At 45.7% G+C, this 25,149-nt stretch overlaps 1 protein-coding gene and 1 long non-coding RNA gene across 5 annotated transcripts in view; one reads left to right on the top strand and one right to left on the bottom strand.

The window, feature by feature from the left end:
- ANKH (ANKH inorganic pyrophosphate transport regulator) overlaps positions 1–25,149 on the top strand; it is a 138,610-nt gene that overhangs the window by 50,424 nt on the left and 63,037 nt on the right. The window lies entirely within an intron of this gene.
- LOC120236194 lies at positions 7,093–7,619 on the bottom strand. Its single transcript, XR_005529597.1, has 2 exons — positions 7,551–7,619; positions 7,093–7,413 (listed from the first exon to the last, which is right to left on the bottom strand). It is a non-coding gene; the product is annotated as an uncharacterized LOC120236194 (long non-coding RNA).

Genomic DNA, 25,149 nt, shown 5'->3' with positions numbered 1-25,149 from the left:
AACTTGAGGAAACATTAACTCTTAAAAAAAAGTATGTTTTCCCTTGGTAGTTTTCAAACTTCTTGGGGGCTCTATTTGGTTTATTTTTTAAAATTTGTTCTTAAGTTTATTTATTTTTGAGAGAGAGGGAGAGCATGAGTGGGGAAGGGGCCGAGAGAAAGGGAGATGCAGAATCTGAAGCAGGCTCCAGACTCCAAGCTGCTAGCACAGACCCCAATGTGGGGCTCGAACCTATGAACCATGAAATCATGACCAGAACTGAAGTCAGACACTTAATCAACTGAGCCACTGAGGCGCCCTGAGCATACTGGGATTTTTTAGGAGCTGAAACCTGCACCCAGCTCCCCCACCGACACTGACATCTTAATTAGATCTTGGTTGCACATGGCGGATTCGTTGTCATCTAGAAAGTGTAATGTGACTGGTCTGGGTGGCCAGCGGAGCTGTCAGATAGGAGTCCTAGCTCCTTGCGTCCCCAGGCCCCTCTTTTTCCCTTCCCTGGCTGGCTGTGGCTATTGGTCACCCTGTCGTGTTCTGCAGGAAGGCAGTGACACGTCTGAGCTCATTTCATTGGCAGAGACTTTGGAAAGCCAAGTAACTGTTTTGTTACCAAAGTGAATGTCAGAATGCAACATGCTCAGGGCAATGAGGTTCCCTTGTTTAGGAGGCCGCGTGGGCTGCCCCAGGGGGATCCTGAGCTGTTCTTGCAGGAACATGATTTATCTTTTGCTTTTAATACTCCTATTATTCCCCGCCTACCTTCGTCACCCCAAAGTGCCCTGTTGAAATCATAATTCTCTGTAAAACGACATCTTGCCGCCATGGAAATGATAGCATTGAATCTGGAATTTTATGAATGCAATATACCCTCCAGTTGTCTAGGTGTAGAAAAGGTAAAAAAATGACCTTGACAGTGATTCACAAGGTTTGATCTCATACTAAATCTGCCGCCCCCCCCCTTTGGCTGGCTTTTCAATTGAGAAACAAAAAGTTCAGTGTGGAATAGTAAGTCGGGGAGCCAAGGACGAACAGTGGCTTCTAAGGGCACAGAAAGTAGAAGTGAAGCCTGCGCTTGTGTTTTTAGTGTTGAAGGGTTTCCTGAAACCTGAAAACATTGGAATCAACGGCCAGGCACTGAATTCATCATTAACATCATGAGTCTCGTCCTTTGGGTCCTTTACAGTCAAAATCAACACAAGTGCATCCTGAACTGGCTTATCAGTGCCGTCGGACACAGACGCGCTGTCTCGATGCAACTTTATGTTTTAAAAGTTAAAAACTGGCATGCTTTCCTAAGAGTTCTACTCCCCCGTGAAATTCGGAGGCGTGCCTTGCGTCTTCCCCTCCCTCGGATGGGAGTCGGAAGCTGTCGGTGATACATCGCCCCTGAGAAGTCAGAACAGCAGCAGCAAGGCCACCGGAGAATGAAAACAGGCCGTGTTTGTGGCCACCATTCAACTGGCATCCGAAAAACGACTTCCTGTTTAGGCTCCTTTGTGAGCAAAAGCTTGGTTTTAGATCTTAATTCTGTTTTGGCTTCAGGAGCCCGGTGCCCACTCTGGGGTTACGTTGAGCCCAGGCTGACTCAGAAAGGAGCCCTCCTGTTGAGTCATCCGTCCTATTTCCTGTGGGTCTAGAGGTTTTTCTTGGAGACTTTTCATCCAAGTGGTACCCGGCCTCAGCCTGAACAGTCTGGAAAACTCAGAACGATGAGACGTGAACATTTGCGGGACGTACTTCTGCATTTTGTCACTATAGAAAAGCATCATTAGCCCCTGAAGGGTTTATTTCAAGGAGAAACAGAAAAGCATGGGGGCAAGAAAATCAAAGCTTTCTGCCATGATGTGCGCACATCTCATCAAGGTATTTAAACACTCCCCCTTACCTCGGCCACTTTGCCAGCATACAGACTTTCCGTAGGGGGACGCGGTGCCTACATTTTAGAGATTTATAATCTAAAACAGATGATTCTAGTGCAGGTTATATGTGTGTAAAGCCACACATACAAAACTTGAAAATATTTTAATAGGTTTACTTTTCTCACAACTGGTTCAGGTTAAGGACGGGTACCTAAGGAGAACGCGCCCAAGGAAGTATTACAGTCCTGAGCCCTCATGAACTCAGCGTGTTGATGCCGTAACATAGGAAGGAATATCATGGCAAACCCCGATGGGCCACTGTGCAACTGTAGCCTGGGGTAGTTATTTTAATGCTGGGCTAGTGAGAAGGAGGATCAAGAAACATTTCATTACATTGAATCAAAAAATGAAAGATGAGTGGGTTTTTTAAATTTTTTACTGTTTATTTACTTTTGAGAGAGAGAGAGAGAGGGAGCTCTAGTAGGGGAGGGGCAAAGAGAGAGGAGGAGACACAGAATTCAAAGCAGGCTCCAGGCTCCAAGCGGTCAGCACAGAGACTGACATGGGGCTCGAACCCACGAACCAAGAGATCACGACCTGAGCTGAAACCAAGAGTCAGATGCTCAACCAACTCAGCCACCCAGGCGCCCCTAAAAGATGTGATGTTTTTTGGTTTTTTGTTTTTTTAAGTAGCACTATATTTTTGGAACTCCCAGTAACCAATATTGTTTAGAATATTACACGGGCTCCCTGATGCGAAGAATTCCATGGTGCGATGGCACCTTGTGTCGCGTTTCTTTCTCCTTTGTTACTTTATGGAGTGTCAGTTCAGGGATCCACTGTCTTCCACGTATCCTCCTTCTACTTGTAAGAGGTCACAACGGGATGGTTAAAACTGATGATCCCAGAGATAGACCACATCTGATAGGGGAACAGCCACGGCCCATTACCATTAGAAGGTTCTCCAAGAACAACACACACAGGAACTGACCCTGCTGTTCTTGACAGTCTACAGAGTCACCTCTGCCCTCCTGGCCAGGGGACTGACCTTCTCCAGCAGGCGTGGCAGGCACTGCCCTGACCTCCTGAGAGGGAGTCCTGGCAGAAATGACGATAAGATAACACGTTCCTCAGACGCTGCTGAAAGGGGGGGTGTTCTGCTGGACTCCAAGATAATCAGTAAGTGGTCATTATTAAAATTGTGATGAGCTCTGCATTTAAAACATTCAAGTTTCTTGTGTTGGGGTGCCTGGGTGGCTCAGTTGGTTAAGCGTCTGACTTCAGCTCACGTCATGATATCTCAGTTCATGGGTTCGAGCCCCGCGTCGGGCTCTGTGCTGACAGCTCAGAGCCTGGAGCTGCTTCAGATTCTGTGTCTCCCTCGCTCTCTACCCTTCCCCCACTCACACTCTCAGTCTCTCAAAAATGAATAAATGTTAAAAAAATTTTTTTAAGTTTCTTGTGTTAACCCTGCTCAAGCAATAAACTTATGTAATGGGCTTTTCCCCACCCAAATATAGTTTATAATGGGATGTTTAGAGTTTGGTTGTGGTTGTTTTTTTTTTTTTAAAAGGGGGGAGGCTAAAATGGAAGAGGTGTTACATGGGGAAGAAGTCTCTTTACCTGGTTTTTTAAATGTTTATTTACTTTGAGAGAGAGAGAGAGAAAGAACAAGTGGAGGAGGGGCAGAGAAAGAGAGAGAGAGAGGGAGAGAGAATCCGAAGCCAACTCAGCACTGTCAGTGCAGAGCATGACTCGGGACTCAAAGTCACACCTTGAGAGCATGACCTGAGCTGAAATCAAGAGTCAGGCACTTAACTGACTGAGCCACCCAAGCACCAATGATTAATATTTCTATTTTATTCAGCAACTGTTGAATTAGGCAGCTAGTACCTTTAGTATTTTCAAAATAGATCTATGGAAATGGCAAAAGTGTGGAATATTTGACAATTATGGTTACAGAGTTGCACCCAAGTTACATATATGTCTGCTTGTATACTCATTTATATGTTTACCCAATTTCTCTACCTAGACTGAATAACTCAGAAATTAGCTATTAAGTTTGTATGTATCGTCTTAAAACACTTACCTCAGTGCTAATCAAAATACTTAGAGGCACGTGGGGTGCCTGGGTGGCTCCATCGGTTGAACATCCAACTTTGGCTCAGGTCATGATCTCGAGGTCCATGGATTCGAGCCCCGCGTTGGGCTCTGTGCTGACAGCCCCAAGCCTGGAGCCTGCTTCAGATTGTGTGTGTGTGTGTGTGTGTGTGTGTGTGTGTGTGTGTGTGTGCGTGTGCGCGCTCCCCTCCCCTGGTTGCACTGTCTCTCTCTCTCAAAAATAAATGAACATCAAAATACTTGGAGGCACAGACCTTTGGAGCTAGAAAACTGTCCAAATGATTGATACCTTGGTTAGGCAGGGCACTCGGGTTTACCTAGGAAAACACATGCTATCCAGTGATGATGTTGTCTTAACTTCGTGTGGGAAGAGAAGGGGGATGTTTTTGCATCTACAAAATTGTTAATACAGCCCAGTTTGATAACATATGTCAACTAATCAATGTGAGCTACTATCTACTACCAAATAGGAATGCGTAGCAAGATACATAATTAAGAAAGGTTGAGAAGATTCCATGCAAACTAGATACTTCAGAATAAATGCCTGAAGCAAGAAATGCTAAACTCATGTTCAAAAGAGCCAAACCTTGATAATCTCCACCATTTCAGGCTCTTATACAAATATATTGAGAACCACACAGTCAGAGGACCTCAGAGGCCATCCAAATCCCACAAGGTGACCAGGTGACCTCTCCAGTATCCCAAAGCCAGTTGTGCCAAGGAAGAAACTGGATCCTAAAAAGCCTGCTGATTCCTCATCTCCTGCTCCTCATAGTATCACCTTGTTTGAACCATCAGAGAGTATTGATCCTGAGTCGTTATTCTGCTAAGGATTCATCTTCCCCACCCCCACCCCCACCCCCACCCCGCCCATGTGTGCACACCTAGCAAAAGGGTATCTTATTTAGGAAAGCCAATGGTGTGACCTGTACCTTCAAAAACAGATCCTTAGGTAAAAACATATGGGAAACTCTCTAATACCATTTTCCCCTTAGAGATTTACAAGACACGTTGGCATTTAAAGTCCTTGAGAAGCGATGTCATTTGAACAAAAAAAAGTTTAACTTTGAATCCTAAAGGTATTTGCATGCCTAGTGCTTTTTTTATATATAGCCCTTGTTAACATCTGGGAGAAGCCATGTTCCGAGGACATAGTGAGAAACGCTGCATGAGTTTCTCGATTTCCAAACCTAGGGTGTTTCAGAGTAAGTGTTGGTAATCACCAGGTTAGGAACTAGCGAGAGCATGTTTTCGGGGGTGGGGGGGGGGGTCATAGAGAATTTAAAGACTTAAAGAATGCATTTAATAGGGTCCTATTAAGTAAGACTTGGTTTAATAGAATCCTAAAGGTAGGAAGTAAATGAAACAACATGGTTTTGAAAAAAGGCTTTTAGGGGGCGCCTGGGTGGCTCAGTCAGTTAAGTGACTGAAGCTCAGGTCATGATCTTGTGGTTCGTGAGTTCTAGCTGCACATCAGGCCCTCTGCTGTCAGTGCAGAGCCCACTTCAGTTCCTATGTCTCTCTCTCTTCCTCTCTCTTTCTTCCTCTCTCTCTTCCTCTCTCTCTCCCTGCCCCTCCCCTGCCTAATACACACTCTCTCTCTCAACAACAAACATTAAAAAGTTTTTTTAAAAACTTTTAGGCTAGTGATTCTGTTAAATCATCTAAGATATGCGCAGTAAATTATACTCAAATGGCACAGATGCTAATTTTTTAATAAAAATATCACAATAGAAAGAATTTATTTTTTAAAGCTTATGTATTTAGAGAGAGAGAGAGAGAGAGAGCACACAGGTAGGGAGGGACAGAGAGAGGGCGGTTGGGGGAAAGGGAGAGAGAATCCTAAGCTGACTTAACACCAGCGCAGATTCCCACGCGGGGCTCAAACTCGCGAATTGTGAGATCGTGACCTGAGCCAAAGTCAGATGCTTAACTGTCTAAGCCTCTCAGGTGCCCCAGAAAGAAGTTTATCAGTTGCAACCCACCTTGACAATCCAAAAGGAAAAGGTGTCCAGTAGAATTTGATCTGAGGCTCCAAGGAACAGAACGCTAATAAGATGACACGTGGTGAAAGGAATAATTAACCAACCCCAACAGTCTCTGCGTTCGTCTCACGGTATTTGCTTTTATATATTTGCGCTCCAAAATGCTTTTGCAGCATCCCTAATACAGTTCTCATTTGACAAGGGGGAAGGTTTGCTTAAAGAATTCATCACTTCCCTTCTTGGTTTTTTCATCTCATTAATCAATTTCACATGATCTTGACTTATTTTCACTTAAAAGGAGTTTCAGAACCACAAAGTGGTTAAGTGTTAAGGGAATTCTTCTAGTGTAGAAGAAAACCTGCATCTGGGTTTGTCTGTTTTTTTCCAGATACAGAAAAGGCTGCCTGTTCAAATAGTGAGCAACAATGTTGCGTAGGTCATGATCGGATCTCAGTGTCAGTTTTTTTCTGCCCTCTGGTAGCCTGCTGCATTTTGCTATTTGGTGGGAGGAGCTCCAAATCAATGACCAGACTTCCTGTTGCCGTTAGCATGCCACACCGAAACTGGTCCAGGTTTCTGGGCAAAGCATGAAGGATCCAGCTTCAGAAGAGAACAGCTCCTCGCAGCAGCATGTGATGAGTGAGGCCCGGCGGATTCGCTTGGGACCAGACCTGAGTCCAGGCACACAAAACTGTCACTCAGCCAAGTGGCGCAGAGCACACTTTGCCTCTGGTTCCATTACCTCAGAAAATAGAAGCACAGCGAAGAAAACACGAGAGCTCACCTCCAGAAGCACAAGGGGAATTCTGTCCATGTCTGTTGCCTCACCTTATGCTTGAGCAAATGCAACGTGTGTTTCTTCAATGTCCTAGGACAGTGGAGTGCTAAATCCAACCTTAACGCAATTCCAAGAAAAGAAGACTGGTCAGTTCCAAACCCTGGTATCCAGATCTTAAGGCCATGTCTGTTTAAATTTAAGAAGTTTATTATAGGCTTTGTAGCAAGCTCTGCAAGTCTGTTATGTTCATCACCTTTGTGGGAAAAACAATTAAACTGTACCTAAGAAGTGATCTGCCGATAGGGGGTCGGCTTTTAACCACAACACATTTACAAATTACAGCAGGTCGTAAACCTGGGAAAATTGATCTTTAACCTGATTTAGCACAGTAAGCAACAGGATTTTCTGTGGAAGGAGAACTATTGAGTAATTAGGGTGGGAAAGGAGAGGGAGAGAAAAGGCATTTAATTGGGGCACCCTCAGTGCCCCGTGAGTACCCTCCTGAGGCCGGCCTGCGTGCTGCAGTTCCTGGCTGGCTTTCTCTGCGGCTTCACTTCCGCCTTTCTGTGCATCCCCCGCTGTGGCTATTTTCGTTCATGGTCAGGGCTGGACCCACGGGAAACTGCAGGTTACACTTCCCGCCTGAGCAGCTCCGCTTTTGTCCAGGTCTCTACCAGGGGTAAAATCAATGTCCTTTGAAAATGGGTTTTGCTGCCCCAGAACAGGCTGGCTCTCTCCCAGGACCCTCCCCAACAGGGCTTTCCTTCCTGAAACCATTAAAACTTCCCCGAGTGTACCTCCACTTACCCTTTGCTTGAGAGAATAGAGTTGTGCAGTCGCATAGCCTCCATCTACCTCCCACAGGATTTGGTTCTCACCAGTGTAAACAGATCCTAGTGATATTTCTGTTATTCCTACAGACGTTTGCCATCAGATAAGTGTTAGCTAAGCAAACACATTTGCTTTGTGGAGCCGAATGCACCACTGCTCCACAAGCCTTCTCCCGCTTACGGAAACACATTTTTCCCCCTGTGGGCAGTCACCCCACTCATTGTTCAACAGTCAATGACAAAGAAAAGCAGTGGTGGCAAATGAAGGGGAGGGGACTTACTGCCCCACTTGAGAGTGAACGCTCAGGAAACCATCCCTGCCAGTGCCTTGCTGGTGGCCTGAGGCCACCCAGCCAGCTGGGCCACCAGGTGTCACCTGCAAACTTCCAGGAAACACTCGGTCTGGATTGGGTTTCTCAAGTGAGGAGCTGGGGCAGGAAGGTGGAGAGCTGCTCTGGGGTCCCTTCTTGCCCATCACCTGTTCCGCCCTCTTGTAAATCTGGTCAGGCCTCCTGGCCTCCAGGTGATCCTGCCTCCTCACGCCCTGTGCCGCTCACCACTTAGCCTGCTTTACCTTCAGGGAACCATGCTGCCGGACGCCCGGGGGTCCCCCTCGCCCCAATCCCCTGCAGTCCTTAGCAGGCCGCCAGCAGACACGGCCCCTCAGGGTTTGGTATCCAGGATCCTCAGATGTTGGGCCCAAGGCGGAGAGAGTCTAGGGGATCCTGGCTCTGACCACCTGTCTTTCCCTATCTTTGTTTTTTTTAATGCTTATTTATTTTTGAGCGAGAAAGGCCACAAAGAATATGGCCAGTGAGAGGGGGAGAGAGAGAATCCCAAGAAGGCTCCGCATTGTCAGCTCAGAGCCCAATGCAGGCTCAAGGTCATGAACTGTGAGATCATGGCCTGCGCCGAAATCAAGAGTCAGACACTTAACTGAATGAGCCACCCGGGTGCCCCAGGGTTATGTCCCTCTTTAGACTTAAGAACATCCACTTCTCTTTTGTTTGGGACCCCGTTGTAACTAAGTATTGTTTTATTTTACATGACTTGGATTACGGACGGACCCAGGTAGAGTTTTCAGCTTGTGCTGTCCATTCCCCAGGTAGTGACACCTGCTGCTCCTCAGCTAGGGAACCCCCCACTCCCCCACCCCGAAACCAACATTGATTGACAACCTAGATACAGGCCCCGCCCCCAGGGAGACCGACGCAGGATGCATTGCTCAAGGCAGATGAGAAACATCTTATTTCTTGCATCAAAATAACTGTTGGCTCCTGTCCTTCTTTCCTACCGCCAGCGCCATGGGTCCTGGATTCGACCCCCCTTCCCTTCCAACAGCTTCCAGTGCTGTTCTCTTGCATTTTAGTCCATTACACACATCCCTACCAGATTAGTCCTCATAGACTCTGCAGGCACAGGCTCTGGTTCTTGCCCTTTGCCTGTCACACCCAACCTAAATCCACCTGTCTGGGATCACGTGACCCCCACCTGCCCTAATTTCCCTCCACCCTCCTCTCTGCCACCCCTCACCCTGCCTCCCCTGTCTTCTCCTGCCGTTCAAGTGTGACTCTCAGCCAGTCTGTGCTGTACCACCTTTGAGAACTTTAATCCCTCTTTACCTGCCCCGGATTATCATTGTAACCTCCATTGGAGGCTGGGAGGTCTCCTTGGGACCTCATGGGAAGTCCCTCTGGTATGCTCCGTGGCACCGGCCACATGACAGCTGATGGACAAATACATGTGAATCAGGAGGTTGCCAAACAGGCCAGCTCTGCGCAGTACCTGCTGCACAGATTCACCGGAGTGGAAGTTCCGAGGGCCCAGCTAGAGCCCTGGGTAGGTTTTCTCCCTAATGAGCTATCGCTGAAAGCTGCTGGTGAACATGTAAAGCCAGTGTGTCCTTGCACGCCCCGTGTACATTGCCTTGGAGACTGTCGGATTAATGAAGATAAATGTTGAGTGGTGAGAAGTTTGGCTGATTTTGCATAGTTGCTGCTTTTGACTGTGTGACTGAGTTTCTTCAAAATTAATTTCTGCTCATTTATTTTATTTTAAAAATTTTGTTTAATGTTTATTTTTTGAGAGAGGGCGAGAGAGACAGAGCATGAGCAGAAGAGGGACAGAGAGAAGGAGACACAGAATCAGAGGCAGGCTCCAGGCTCTGAGGTATCAGCACAGAGCCTGACGTGGGGCTCGAACTCACAGATCTGAGCTGAAGTCAGATGCTTAACCTACTGAGCCACCCAGGTGCCCCTTCTGCTCATTTTTTTAAGCCAGGGAACCATTTTGATAACAAGAAATTGAGAGGCAGAAATCGGTCATGAGAGCCGGGGGAACCTGGCTGGGCAGCGCGGGGGCTCCGTGTAGAAGGCACTTTGGGAACGGCTTTACTGGATCTATGTCTTTGCATTTTCTGTGCAGCTCACGAGGCAACTACCTCAATTACCCTTCTTGCTGCCCGCTCCTCCCCACCAGCTGGAGAGGCAGCTTGGGTCAGCATGGTCGCCTCTAGAAGAGCGAGCGCATCTACCAGACAGAGCTCAGGCCCTCCACAGACCCCACCAGACCACACTGAGGGGCCATGTGGGTGTGACCTAGTGAGCAAGGAAGGGAGTGTTGGCCTGACTCTGTCCATGGGGCTGTGGCTATTGTAAGGAGCAAATAAATTCCAGAAGATATTTAGACCTGCCCCAGGTCTCTAGGACCAATTTTAGTCTGCCTTGAACCAAAAATGTGTCCCTCGGAGCCCTTGGAGGCCCTTGATGTGCCAGGTCCTGGGATTTAAATCAGGGCAGACACCCAAACCGTTGTCTCGCCCGGTGTTTTTATTTGGGGGAAGAAAAGGGGGTTGGTGGTTTGTCTCCTTTGATTCTAGCTATTTCCACACACACGATCTCAGTTAATCCCTTAAATCTGATATGCAGGAGACAGATTTGGGTGAGCATTCCTATTTTACTGAAGATACTGAATCTCAGGGAGCTGAGGTCATGCCCAAGACCACACAGCACTAACCCAGACTAAAGTGATGGTCCCCATACCTTCCAGCTGACTTTGCTGGATGGAGAAGCCAGATTCTCAGATCCACAACTGATAGCTTTATGAGCTCGGGGGGAAGTGTTTTTCCCTATGAGCCTTAGTCTCCCCACCTTTTACAGGAGCCAAGACTCCCTACCTTGCTGGATTTTCAGGACGCTTAACTGAAACATAGTAACTCATGAGAAACGTGGCACAGACCCCTGTACCCCCAGCTGGAGCTCCACACACTCTGCTGATCTACACAGGATGAATATGAAAATGATTTCAAATTTCTACCTAGCAATGCCTTTAAAATGTATTTTACAAAAAGAAAGGAAAAGAAAAGAACCCGTGAAAACAGATTTGCGTCTCATTCCAGATATATTTTAAGGCTGTACTCCTTTTCGAAATCTGCAGCCAATGTCAACAAATACTTAGTTTGTCTAATCTTTTTGTGGTTTGCATAGAAGGTGGATGGAGTGTTTTTCAAAGTTGGGACTTCCTGTTTTTCCCTGATCAGTGTTTTTCTCTTAATTCTTCTTCTTCTTCTTTTTCTTTTTTTTTTTTTTTTTTTTTTTTTGCATCAGCCAAGAAAACATGCAATGCAGTCATACGGGATTAGTCTTAAATTCCATATGTGTTTTAGAGGATTAGAAATTAGGTGATATCATAGTTTATGCCCTATTTTATCTACGTAGTATATGCTCATCTTCACATAAAAGGAAGCAATTATGAAGAAATATGTTTTTTCTTCTGTGGAAATGGTCTTTTTAGAAAGACCGAGGGGAAAATCTTAGTGCATTTGAACTTGTGAGGAAACAGCGTATTCTATATTGAGCCATTGAAAGGCATTGTAAAGCTTACTTTAAAACAGATTAAAATATACAGAGTAATTAATTTTACACAGTGAGAAAATCTGTTACTATCCTTGAAGCACAATTGTTCAAATCCTAACTTTGCCATTTAGAAACTTAAATCACCTTGGAAGAGTCCTTTTTACTCTCAGTAAAATAAGAAGAAATACTTACTTTGGTTTATTCCATAGTATTAAGGAGAGTTTATGAAGCCAGAATTCTGAACACCTCAAAAATTTTCTAGAAGAGTAATGTAGCTTTTTTCAATCACTGCCACTGTGGGAACACAATATGGGTTTAGAGTAATTTAACGGGGGGTTTAATGCACCATGAGAATATTAAATCTGCTCTTTAAAGAATGCATCGAACCCATAAGGAAGCTCAAGAATGGTAAGACAGTTCTAACATTGAAGTTGGAACAATTCTTTTTTAAAATTTTTAGATGTTTATTTACTTTTGAGAGAGAGAGTGCAAACAGAAAAAGAGGGAGACACTGACTCTGAAGTAAGCTCCAGACTCTGAGCCATTAGCACAGATCCCAATGCAGGGCTTGAATCCACAAACCGTGAGATCATGACCTGAGCTGAAGTCAGAGCTTAACCAACTGAGCCACCTAAGCGCCCCAGAAATGGAGCAATTCTTAAAGTCCTACAGAAAGGCTGTCTTGTATGATGACAGTGATTTTGATGGAGTTATATCCAGAGCCCAACTCCATCTATTTTTTTTCTTTTTGCACAACTTCTGTAATACCTTTGTTCTAAAGTTCTCTTTTTGACTCATTTTGATCAGTTAGAATTCTTCTCCCCTCTGTACCGCTAGTATGGCTGTGCCGCCGTGTTTATACCTGTGTACCTGTTCCACGATCAGCCTTTTGTGTTTCTCTCTCACGGCCTTTTTACTATCTTCCGCTCAGCACTTGTTTCGTCTTTAGCTCCTGGAGTCTGTCCTCCTTCCTTCCATGCAAAAGTACCTGAATCCTTACGACAGTTAATCAGCAAGTAGCTATTCTTATAAGCCCCCTAATTCTAAGGTTTTTGAGGGATGTAAAGAAAGACTCAGGTACCTGAGTATCCGAGTGTGAGTGTCGTGTGTTTGCCTGGCACCGTGCTCTTTTGGGTCAGCGCATGTGACACGGCGGCTATAACAGCTTCACAATCTGTTTGGCCCCCTGGATCAGGTACATTGGTCAGTAAAGAGCAAGGTGTCAGGCAAATATACCCTGCTGAGTAAGTATGTTTGAGAATGAAATAGTTCTGTGAATAAATAGATGGTGGAAGATAAGCCTGTGCCAGGAGCCGTTATGCGGCTGAGAATAATTACAGAGGGTTCCCGAGGAAGAAACGGCGACCTTGATCTCCGAGGATGGGCAGAAGGTAGAAGGCAGAGTTGGCATTTCAGTTGGGATTAAGAGAGAGCACAGCGAGGAAATTCAGGTTGGGGTCTCGCCAGGGGAGTAACTGAGTCGGTGGGACCCCAGGAAGCCTTCTCACACCCTGCAGACTGGGTGAAGTACCTGTTGCTCTCCTGGCACTGGGTTCCAATTGTTGTCTTACCTTTTTGTAAACAAATTGCGGTTTAGATGTTACAGTCCAAAAAGGGGGAAGTAGAGTCACAAAGGGCTGAAAAGAGCCACAGCAGGAGGGTGAGTTGAACAGAGAGAAGTTTCCTCTTTTTTCCTGCTCAAACGTCTCGATTCTGGATACTGGCAGTGGTACCCAGCACACAGGTTCTAGTCCTGAGCCTTCTGTTTGAAACTCTCATAAATCACGGCCTTTTCAAGCAAAATGAACAAGGGGAATTCTTCTAGGAGGTATTGTCTCAGGTGACCACGAAGAGCGTGACAAAAACGTGCCAACATTTGCAGGGTGACTGTCAGCTTTGCACCCTCAGGAATTGGCATTTTATTTGTTCTGTGTTAATGAATGAAGTTGCCTTTTATTTTTTCCATTTTAAACTGTACAAGTAGCATATGCTCTTTGTCATAAGTAGAACAGTACAGATGTGTGTGTGTAAAGTTAAAAATGTTCCCCTTCCAGCCCCCACCCCTGAATCCTCTCTCTTCTGAAATACCAGCATTGACGATTGGGTAGGTGTGTCACTCTCCAGCTTTCTCTCTGCCCATACAAATGTATTTGCACCTTTTTGAAGGTCTTTCTTTTTTATTTTTTAATGGACTGAAAATATCCTCTGTTGCTTAAGGTGCAGTCTGCCTCTACTTCCACTGTGTATGGGCTTCTTTCTAGTTCATTGTATCTAGATCGAGTTCCAATTCATGCTTTATGATTGCTGGGTAACGTTCCCCTACATGCATGTGCTGTACTTTGGTCTTTCCTATATTGATGGACAGATTGTTGTCACTTGTCAGTCATTACAAAGAATGCTTTCATGAACACCTTTGTGTGGCATTACATACTGGTACTTTTCCTTGGATAGATTTCCCTAGAGGGATTGCTGGATCAACGAATTGGTATACTTTTAATTTTAAGACCTCTTGACCTATTCCTTTGCCACAAGATTATAGCATGTAGGGGTTCCTGGGTGGCCCAGTCAGTTAAGCGTCCAACTCTCGGTTTTGGCTCAGGTCATCATCTTGCGATTTCGTGAATTCGAGCCCCGCATTGGGCTCTGTGCTGACAACGTGGAGCCTGCTTGGGATTTTCTTTCTCTCTCCCTCTCTCTGCCCCTCCCTCACTCATGCTGTCTCTGTCTCTCTCAAAATAAGTAAACTTAAGAAATTGAAATAAAAATTAAAAAAGAAAGATTATAGCAACTTACATTGCAGCCAGTACTGTATGAAATTTCCCATTGGGCCACATCTTAATCAGCCCCGGATTTGATCAGTCATTTACATTGTTCTTAATCTGATAGTGGTCTTGTTGTTTTGATTTTTATTTCCCTGACTCCTGTTGTGGTAGATGTATATGCTCTATCAGCCTTTCTTTTTCTGTGAGTTGCTTTCTCTCCAGGAACTTTTAATATCTGGTAAGGGAAACCTTCTTTTTCTCATTTCCTTGGTCATCCTCCCCATATAAAGTTGAAAATCCTTTTACCCAGCTTCAAATGAAAAAAAAATCACTGGAATGTTTTTTAATGTTTGTTTCTTTATTTGGGGGAAAGGGGGAGAAAGAGAGAGACAAAGAGAGAATCCCAAGCAGGCTCCATGTTGTCAGCACAGAGCCCAACGTAGGCTCAGACCCACAGGCTGTGAAATAATGACCTGAGCCGAAACCAAGAGTAAGACACTTAACCAACTGAGCCACCCAGCTACTGCTAAATCACTGGGATTTCAACTGAAACTCCGTGAAACTTCCCGACGAATTCTGAAAGACCTCTGATGTGTTTATAACATTATGTCTTTTCATCAAGGAACATAGCTTGCCTCTCCATTTATTCAGGTCTTAGTTTATGAACTAAGGGAAAATTCTTTGGTTTTCTTCATTTAGGAACTATACTCCTTGTTGAAAGTATTACCAAGAATTGTACAGTTGTGTTTCTTTTATAATGGGGGAGGGGCAGTTTATTAGTCTAATATTCGTCTAATAAGCTTATTCATCCAATAAGGCAAAGACTGTACCATTGGAAACAAAGAGAGGAAACAGGCTTTTTTTCCCTTAACACTTTACTTTTAAATAATAAATGTGTAGTAAGGAATTTTACTCTTCTATCCATTTATGTTCATATTTTCCTAAATGATGGCTTAAAACAACAATTTCAGGGGTGCCTAGGTGGCTCAGTCAGTGAAGCGTCCAACTTCGGCTCAGGTCATGATCTCACAGTTTGTGAGTTCGAACCCCCCTGGAGCCTGCTTCAGATTCTGTGTCCCCCTCTCTCTGCCCCTTCCCTGCTCATGGTCTGTCTCTCTCTCTCTCCTTCAAAAATAAATAAACATTAAAAAAAATCTGTGTGTGTGTGTGTGTGTGTGTGTGTGTGTGTGTGTGAGAGAGAGAGAGAGAGAGAGAGAGAGAGAGAGACAGCGTGAACAGGGGAGGGACAGAGAGAGGGAGATACAGAATCTGAAACAGGCTCCAGGCTCTGAGCTGTCAGCACAGAGCCTGATGTGGAGCTCAAACCCACGAACCGTGAGATCATGACCTGAGCCAAAGTCAGATGCTCAACCAGCTAAGCCACCCAGGCGCCCCAAGAAGTTTTACCTCAACCTCACACACCTTTTATATACATGCTCTCCAACTCCCCAAACCAAAGAGCCGTCACATAAAAAGAATGATTTCCTTCAGTAATAATTATTTTCAGTACTTACCTAGCTGGACAGGTACTTACACATTTCTTTTTTTTTTTTTTTTTTTTTTAATATTTTTATTTATTTCTAGGAGAGAGAGAGACCGCGTGAGCAGGGGAGGGTCAGAGAGAGAGGGAGATACAGACTCTGAAACAGGCTCCAGGCTCTGAGCTGGCAGTCAGCACAGAGCCCGACGCGGGGCTCGAACCCACAAACCGCGAGATCATGACCTAAGCGAAAGTCGGACACTTAACCGACTAAGCCACCCAGGCGCCCCTTACACGTTTCTATATGAGGACACTCCCACACGTTTCCTGCTCTACTGACAGTCGAGGGGTGTCCCACCCGCACCCCTCCATCACCGTCAGCCTGGCATCGAAGGACGAGAGAGTGCGGGGCTAATGGTCTCCCTGACCTTTCCTCTGAGCTGCAGCGTGTGCCAGTCACAAACCTTGGCCAAGTCCTGGAATCTCTCTGAGCCTCGCTTTCCTTTTCTACAGAGCAGGAATTTTCCATACTTACCCTGTTGCCTCAGCATTGTTAGATAAAACCAGCTGTGAGGGGGCGCCCGAATGGCTCAGTCAGTTGAATGTCCAACTCTTGATTTTGGCTCAGGTCATGATTTCACAGTTCATGGGTTTGAGTCCTGCTGTCAGTGTAGAGCCTGCTTGGGATTCTCTCTCTCTCCCCCCTCTCTCTCGGCCCCTCCCCCACGTACACTCTCCCTCTCTCTTTCTCTCTCTCTCAAAGATAAACAAACACTATTTAAAGACTTTTAAAAAATTGGGGCACTTGGGTGGCTCAGTCAGTGAAGCATCCGACTTTGGCTCAGGTTATGATCTCACAGTTTATGAGGTCGAGCCCCGCATTGGGCTCTGTGCTGACAGCTCAGAGCCTGGACCCTGTTTTAGATTCTCTGTTTCCCTCTCTCTATATCCCTCCCCAACTTGTGCTCTGTCTCTCTGTCTCTCAAAAATAAACGTTAAAAAATATTTTTAATTGTGAGATAAGCCAATAAGAGAATGTATGAAGGCATGTTCGAGCCTGTCGTACTGTGTATGTAAGAGGCTGTTCCTCACGCGATCCGTAAATGTTGCCTGAATGTATGAGTTATAATGCACCGTCAACAAGTCTTCCTCTGTGGCTGCAGGGTCCTTCCAGGGCTCTGAAGGCCAAGTGGAGAAGAGCACCCATGTCTCCTTTCACTGAGCTCCCTTTGTCCCCCTCGTGCATGTAGGTGAAAGGGCAGAAGAAGACGACTCCTTGCGCTACTCTGATTTCCATAGATACAAAACCTGAGTTACAACAAATCTGGATTTCTAGAATAAGGCTGAGCATGGACACTGACTCTCTCATGCATTGTTTGTATGAGCAAGTTAGAAAAATGTATTTTGTTCTTCTCTCTTTAGTCTAGAAATTTTTAAAACACTGCGATTTTATCCATATATTCTATAGCCTATTACTGTATTGTATTAGGTAAAAAGTATTAGGCATAAAGCGTGGTTATAGTTGGAAGGACAAAATAAATGCAGGGTAGTATATAGTTCTTTAATCCTTTCTCCCACTGATGACACCATTTGACTCTTTCCTGATTTGCTTGTGCCTGTCTTGTATTGTGCTCTCAACAGTTTACTCAGTGAGACAATAATGCTTCATGCAGAATATCAAGCCAATAATTTAAACTAATAATAGCAGGGGCGCCTGGGTGTCTCAGTCAGTTAATCATCTAACTCTTGATTTCGGCTCAGGTCATGATCTCACAGTTCGTGGGCTCGAGCCACACGCTGGGCTCTGTGCTGAGAGTGCAGAGCCTGCTTGGGATTCTCTCTCTCCCGCTCTCTGCCCCTCCCCTTCTTATGCTTGCGTGCGCTCTTTCTCTCTCCCTCTTTCTCTCAAAAATAAATAAAAGTTCAAAAAATTAAAAAAAAAGAGACTAATGCTATCGGGGGGGCACGGGGAGGTAATGGCAAACCTGCTTGCCCACAGAATGCAAACAGAAGACAGCTTTGTCACAGTTAAATATTGCCTCTTTGTGAGGATTCCATTCTCAGTGTGTGCGCGCGGGTGCATGGGTGTGTAGGCACTGGTATAGAACATCCATGGGCTGTACAGACTAGCATGTTTAATGACCAGTTTTTATTCTCTCACTCACCTCCTAAAAACCACCAGATCAAAAGCCCAGAACCTTAGAAAACTTACAAAACTTGGCGTATGCCACTCTATAAATACCGGCGGTGAGTCATAGCTGAAACTTTATGCAGAAATAAAGTAATCCTGCAGCTGAGAAGTGAGTGAGAATCTTGGACAGGTTAAAGATACTGGGCTGATGCATTGTCCTATGTATAAAAGAAGCCATAAACATCCTTGTCCAAATCTTTAGAAGGCCGCTGTTGAGAGCCTCTTGGCATTTCTACCACACTGGTGAAGGGGGAGCTGGCACCTGAGTTTCGTACTAGAGCACACGCGGTGCTACGCTTGAAGGTTTCCTTTGTCCCCTCTGCCATGCTGTGCAGTGCTGCTGGCCGCGCATAAGTGGCCTGATTCCCTTTACCCTCATTTTCTTACCGTGGCCCAGATATGTGGTGACTTCAGCCTCTGTCTGTATACTAGTAGTGTTTGCTACACATTGCTGCATAAAAATTAATCTTTACCTGAGGATCTTTGGAATTTCTCAAAAGAATAGTCTTTATCCAAATGTTCTCTTTGATCTGACCAGCTAATCCTGTTTCAGGTAAGCATTTGGCACCAACTGCAATATCTAATTCAGAGTGAAGGAAGGGTTGGTGTCAGTATGATGGAGTGATGGTTAGGATCATAGCCCTGAGCTTGTTTAGCTGTCTCGATTCTTCTCCCAGCCCTGTGTCTCCCAGGATAAGTGACTTAGCCTCTCCGTGTGCCAGGCTCGTCACCAGTAAGCTGGGAAGTAATAGTGTTCCTCTCACAGAGTTGTGGGGAGAAGTCATGATCTTAGAACAGCATGTGCCACCAAGCAAGCACTCTGTAAATGGCAGCTGCTAGGATATTTCCATCAGCATCATTATTGTGTTCATTGGGTTTTATAAGGTCCAAATGCCAATAGGCATTCATTCTCCATTCTGTTAGTATAAATGCGTTTAAAACTGGATGGAAATGGGGGCACCTGTGTGGCTCATTAGGTGAAGCATCCAACTTTGGCTCAGGTCATGATCTCACAGTTTGTGAGATCGAGCCCTGAGTTGGGCTCTGTGCTGATAGCTCAGAGTCTGGAGCCCACTTCTGATTCTGTATCTCCCTCTCTTTCCACCTCTCTCTCTCTCTCTCTCTCTCTCTCTGTCTCTCAAAAACAAATAAAACATTTAAAATAAAAAAAAAACTGGACGGGAATAGAAGGCGAATAGAAGGCAATGGGTGACATCTCTGAATGTTGCAGCTGAGTCATAAAAAGGAATGGAGCTTCTGAGCTTCCCACAGGTCCTCAGACAAGCTTGAGGTGCTAGAATGATCAAGGGAATAGTCTGTCATCAAGCAGGAAGAGGGTGTGTATGCCAGCAGGGACAGAGTATGGCCATGTCAGCAGGGCACGTATGTAGCAGGCAGAAAGTATGGAGGCTTAGCAAAAAGACTTTCTAGACCCCAGGGTTGACCTTCTATTCCAGCCTGTTGTTCATGGAGTTGTTGTGGGTTTTTAAAATATAATAGCATTTTAAACTCAGCTCTGAAGTGGAATGGATATAATCTTGAGATATTAATCAAGAAGTATCATCATTTGGGGACCCTATGTAACTTGAAAAGTATTTTAAAAAAGTGTAGGAAATATGGGACTTTCACTCATAGTAAAGATGTGAGGTCAAGTTGGGGGAACCGTTGTTAAATGGCACAGGAAGCTTTGGGGTTTTTTTTGTTTTTTTTTTTAATGTTTTTTTTTTTTATTTATTTCTAGGAGAGAGAGAGAGAGAGAGAGACAGCGTGAGCAGGGGAGGGTCAGAGAGAGAGGGAGTCACAGACTGAAACAGGCTCCAGGCTCTGAGCTGGCAGTCAGTACAGAGCCCGATGCGGGGCTCGAACCCACGAACCGCGAGATCATGACCTAAGCGAACGTCGGACGCTTAACCGACTAAGCCACCCAGGCGCCCCGGAAGCTTTGGTTTTTAAAGTACACTGAATTCTGGAGTAATATTTCTTCCTTGTCCAGCCTCCCACCATCTTGAATGGAAGTTAAATTGAGCCAAGTGAAGAAGCTTCGTGTTTAAATGAAGGATCAAGATGATTTGAGGAGGGTCCTACAACACTAAAGTATATCTTTTATTATTTTTAATTTTCTTTAATGTTTATTTTTGAGAGAGAGAGACAGACAGACAGACAGTGAGTGAGTGGGCTAGGGGCGGAGAGAGGGAGACACAGAATCCAAAGCAGGCTCCAGGCTCTGAGCTGTCAGCACAGAGCCTGATGTGGGGCTTGAACTCGTGAACCGCAAGATCATGACCTGAGCTGAAGTCGGACGCTTCACCGACTGAGCCACCCAGGCTGCCCTAAAGTATATGTTTTAATGAGCTAACACATTTCCAGTTAGAGGCCAAAAAGTAAAATGTCTTTTCTTTTACATGAAATACTGAAGAAAGCAACAGGAGAAAACTTCATACCTGCTTGGTAGTTTGTCTCTGTTCTTTATAGAAACTCTTCTGCCGGTATGGCAAGTGACAAAAAAAGCCTGTGTCATATTTTAGACTTGCCCCATCTTGTCTCTGTGTTTTCAGGAAGCACTAAATATGGAGGGCACTGCACAGAGCCATGACTTTGACTGCTAACGAGACCAGACCAGGCTTCATTTTACTGCAGCTCCTTTTAAACCACAACCTCATGTGTGGGTGTCAGGTTCTTGGCTGGAGTGCCAGCTAAACAGAGCGAGGGTGTCTCATTTCGAGTGGTATATAGATCCTTGGGAAACTAAAACATGGCTGGAAAATTACCGGGAAGACAAATGATCTAATTTAACCCAAACCACTTTTTAAAATACAGACGAACAGAACAATAACAGTGGAAAGTTACAGGAACCTAGACTCCTTGAGGGGATTGAAATCCAACGATGTGGATTATCCAAGCCACTGTTCCCACAGGTAGCTTTGCCTATACGTATACGTCTGAATTTTCCATGGTTTCACAAACACACATTTTCTGAGGACCCTGGGTTTGAGAAAGATTTTTAAACTGTATCTGTTGTGACCATCGTGAGTTTGCTTCATGTCATAAAAGGTGTAACAGGATCGTTGTAGCTGTAGACAGAGGAGTCTTTTATGAAAAAGATTAGTCTAGCAAGACAGAAGTATGAGCTAGCCCAGTGTCCCATTTGTTTTTCTAATCCAGGATAGGCAAGTGAAGAAGTATCCATCTTACTAAAAGTGAAAACAAAAAAAAGAAAGAAAAGAAAAGAAAAAAGTAGGTATTTCAGCATTTCATGTAATAACCTCTTGCTGTTTTAGGGAATGATACCAGTTTCCAACTCGACACCCTTTTGTAGAAGAATTTGAAAAGCTCTTTCTTTATGAGCAGCGTGTGCCAGGTGGCCATGAATGTCACTTCCTAGATCAGGTTCCAACAGGGCCCTGGCCCTTCTGGAACTGTGTGGCTTCTCTCTGGATGCCCTGTTGCCTCTACAAGCACCCATCATTCGAAATTTGGAGATTACTACCCTGGTTACCTGTCTGTGAGGCACCCAGCTCGTGGTGCCGTTTCTCTCCACTTCCCCAGGCTGTGGGCACAAAAGATTCTTTTGCCCTTTGCTTCTAAACTCCTAATCTCCTTCTCATGGCAGTTCACTGCTGTTACGGGATTTGACTCTATAGAGGCTCAGTTTGTTCTGCATCCCAAATGACATCCACGGGATGTGAGAGAAGGGAACCAGGAAAAAACAATCTTTGCTTAAGCTTTACACTTAAGAGGCTCACTACGTGGCCCGATGTTTATGTCTGTGTGTCTGCACTTAAGAAGCTGGCCTCTGTCTGATGCCTACTGGGTGCCCAGTGAGGCATAATAGAAGTAACAGGGTCAGACCCTGCCTATCTCTTGAGAAATATGAGAACTACAAGGCTGTGCAGTGCTACAGCCATCAGTCTGCAGCTTTTAAATCCATAGATTCTACCAAAAATACTTATATTTACCCAGAAACCCAAACCTGCAGTTGGAGAGTTTTGATTGTGAATGACCATGTGTAAGCTAGATGTACAAGTAATGGGTGTACAAGTGCGTGCACATAAACGTTCATTTGTTCACCTGTGGATTTTCAAGTGTGTGCTAGGTGTGCTGAACGGGTGGAGGAAGACAAGCGACAGGTAAGCCCCATCGAGTAGTCTGGTGAGATGTGTGGTCTAGTAAACAGGGAAGCACAGTACATGCCGATGGGGGAAATCATGGGGTCCGGGGTCCATGCGGCTTCCATGGAGCACAGAGGAGCAAAGTAGGCTTCAGGGACAGCTTCCCAGAAAATATGATTCCTCAACTGATGATAAGTTTCCAGGTGAATGGGGTGGGACAGGGGTAAAGGTGTTTTCTCTGTGCAGAGAAAACAACTCGAGCAAAGGCCCTTAGATGAGAGAGAGCATGGAATACCCAGAAAACTGCAGTCAGTTTAGGCTTCGTGAAATACACAGCGCACGAGGGAGTGCCAGGCAGGAGCAGCTCATGAATGGCCATTGTATTTGTTCACTCATCTCCCAGATATTTATTGGATGTGGACTAACCATGTGTCAGACACAGTTACAGACACTTAGCACAATGTCCGTGGACATTATGGTCTATGAACAGGGGCAGCTCTGAAGCACGTTGGATGCCCTTTCAGTACTTTGGATTTTTACGCTCTGACCACAGTGTGGAGGATCAGAGGACAGCTTGGGGACAGAAGACCATCAGTGACTTAGCCCAAGGCATGGCAGTGGGGCTGGAGAGACCTGGACAGCTTCAAGAGTGACTGGGGAAGGAGTCGGGATGGGACCAAGAAATCCATGCAAATGAGGGATAGGAGGCATCCAGGGAGCTCGCTCCCGGGGCTCCTGGGTGGGAACCGTAGGCACATGCATTCACAACGGGAATCTGAGAGGAGGCAGGTCTGGGGTCTGTAGGAGCCCACGGAGTCTATAGATGCTGAACTCAAGTTTTGGAAGTCTAGAGTATGAGGTGCCAGTGCGACATTGAGTGGAGATGTGAGGGTTTGGAGCTGACGAGAAGTCTAAGAAGTCTGGAGTGATGGATCTGAGGTTTCTGAGAAGACAGAAAGTATCTGGGACTGGAGGGGGGGGTGGGATCACTGAGCAAGAGTGAGAAGAGGCGGGGGGCCCAGACAAACCCCTGGGACACCAATATTTACGAGTCCACAAATGAAAAAGCACCAGGGAGAAGAGCTGAAGCAGAAGAGATAGGAAGAAACCCTGGAAACCGCAGTGTCATTGAAGCCAAGTGATGGGGGGTTGGGGGGAGGCATTCCAAAGAAGGAGTGTCCAACAGGGTCAGACCCGCTGAGGAGTCGGAAGGGTCAGGACAAAAAATGCCTATTTGGTTTAGCAGGAAGAGGGTGTGCAGGGAAGGGGGCGGAAAACAGAAACCAGGACTCAGCAGGTGCAGTCATCTCAGCATTGTCCATTGGCCACTTGTAATATGACCAGACCATGTTATAACCATGGTTCTCGGGTAGAGATAAGGTTCCTGCACTTTTGCAGCTGCCTGAGAAGAATGAACGTGGAAATGATGAAAGCAGGTAACACTTTTTAGAAGTTATCTATGAAAGGAAGGCAAGCGAGAAGGTGGTAACTCAGGGAAGCGAGGAGTCGAGAGAAGGTTTATTTTTAAGACGGAAGACACTTATGCATGTGTAACTGTTGATGGGAAAGAGCCAGTCATGTAGCAAAGGAGCAGACAAGCCCGAGAGGAAGATGGGGGCGCCCGTCAAGGTCAGAGGGGACATAAAAGCAGAGCCCAGGTCGATAGCCCTACAGTCACCCTGGTCAGACTGGCCGTTCGATTGCAACAGGACAGAGATGGTGAGGAAGGGTTTGGGTGGATATGTTTTGTTGAGGCTTGTTTTAAGGAGAGAAGCAGCAAGAAATTTCATTTCTGGTGGATTCCGCGTTCCAGCTGAAGCAAGAGGTGAGGTTATCTGAAGTAAGAGGGAATGAGGCAAGACAGAGATGCTTACTTAGCAAGGAATGTGTGCTGTTAGATTGCCGTAAACGACTGCAGGATCAGAGTGAGTTGGTGACTCTCGGTCTGAGAATTTCAGTCTGCAATATAGACACGTTTCTGGTCTCTAAAGCCTGAATTTAAAATGTCAGCATCTCTTTAGGGTTTAAGGATCTAAGGCTGTTGGTATCAGGGAGATCACATGTGGGATTTGTTAGCCATTTCCCTGAGGGTTGTATTCTTTTGTTTTGTTTTGTTTTTTTACTTTTTAATATCCTGTCGTTTTGATAACTTTCTGGGAGGAAAAAAAAATCGGGCAACGGAACGCCATGAACCTGGCAGACACTGGGAAGATACTAAGACACGCAGGAACGACTGAATGCCTTTTGGACCCAGACACATTTTTAAGTCAGTCAGACATTCCATGTTGCTGAACATCCACAGGGTAGAGAGCCCTGATGGGAAGTGTGAGGAAGGCCCCCAGCCATGCCGTGTGGGACCAGGACCAGGCTGTGATTGAAAGGCAGCTTTGCGTTTACAGTGGCTGGAATCCTGTTAGATGTGGCCCTAATCTATAGTAAAGTGTCTGTGCTGTGAAAAGCTCATGAACGTTTAAGAACTTGCCTGTAAACAGCAGGTGAAGCTCTGTCGTTATGACAGAATTCTGACTCAGGGTCTGATTCATTCCAAAAACAACTCAGACACCACTTCAGCTGAACTCCAAAACTGTCTCGAAGTCGAGCCACCAGCCGTGGCAGCTAGCTGTTCTTCCTGGCCTCGGCTGGAGGTAGAGCACTGCTTGAGGATGCCATGGCCAGAGGGGACCCCGCACGCTAATTAATGCTGAACTACAGTATAGTTACAGCACCTGTATCACGTGGAAAGCGTGCTACCTCCTGAATGTGTTTAAAAGTATTTCTGGAGTGCGACAGGGCTGGCTCTTGGACCCGTTTGTATCTATAGTCTATCTAGATTATCTCATTCAAGGTCTTGCCTTTAAATACCGTCCATACGCTGACAGCCTCCAAATGGGTGTCCACAGCCCAGAGGTCTGCTGTAGACTCCAGACTCACCTAGCCAACGTTCTTACCTCATTTGTCCATTTGGAATTCTGTTGGGCATCTCAGACCACGTGGGGGACACCCACATGGCGCTCTTGCTTTTTCTTCCCCAACCTTCCGGCCTCCCCAGTCTCTTCATCTCAGGAAACAGGTGCACCATCTGACCAGCGGGTCTACCCAAAAAACTCAACGGTCAGCTTTGATTTCTCCCTTGTCCTCATGCTGGCCGGGTGGTCCCTCACCAGATCCATTTGTTTTATC

Source organism: Hyaena hyaena, unplaced genomic scaffold (assembly GCF_003009895.1).
Source record: "Hyaena hyaena isolate Hyena2069 unplaced genomic scaffold, ASM300989v1 scaffold_148, whole genome shotgun sequence".
NCBI lineage: Eukaryota > Metazoa > Chordata > Mammalia > Carnivora > Hyaenidae > Hyaena > Hyaena hyaena.
Note: the sequence above shows the minus strand (reverse complement) of the source record. Positions and strands in the feature narration are given on the sequence as shown.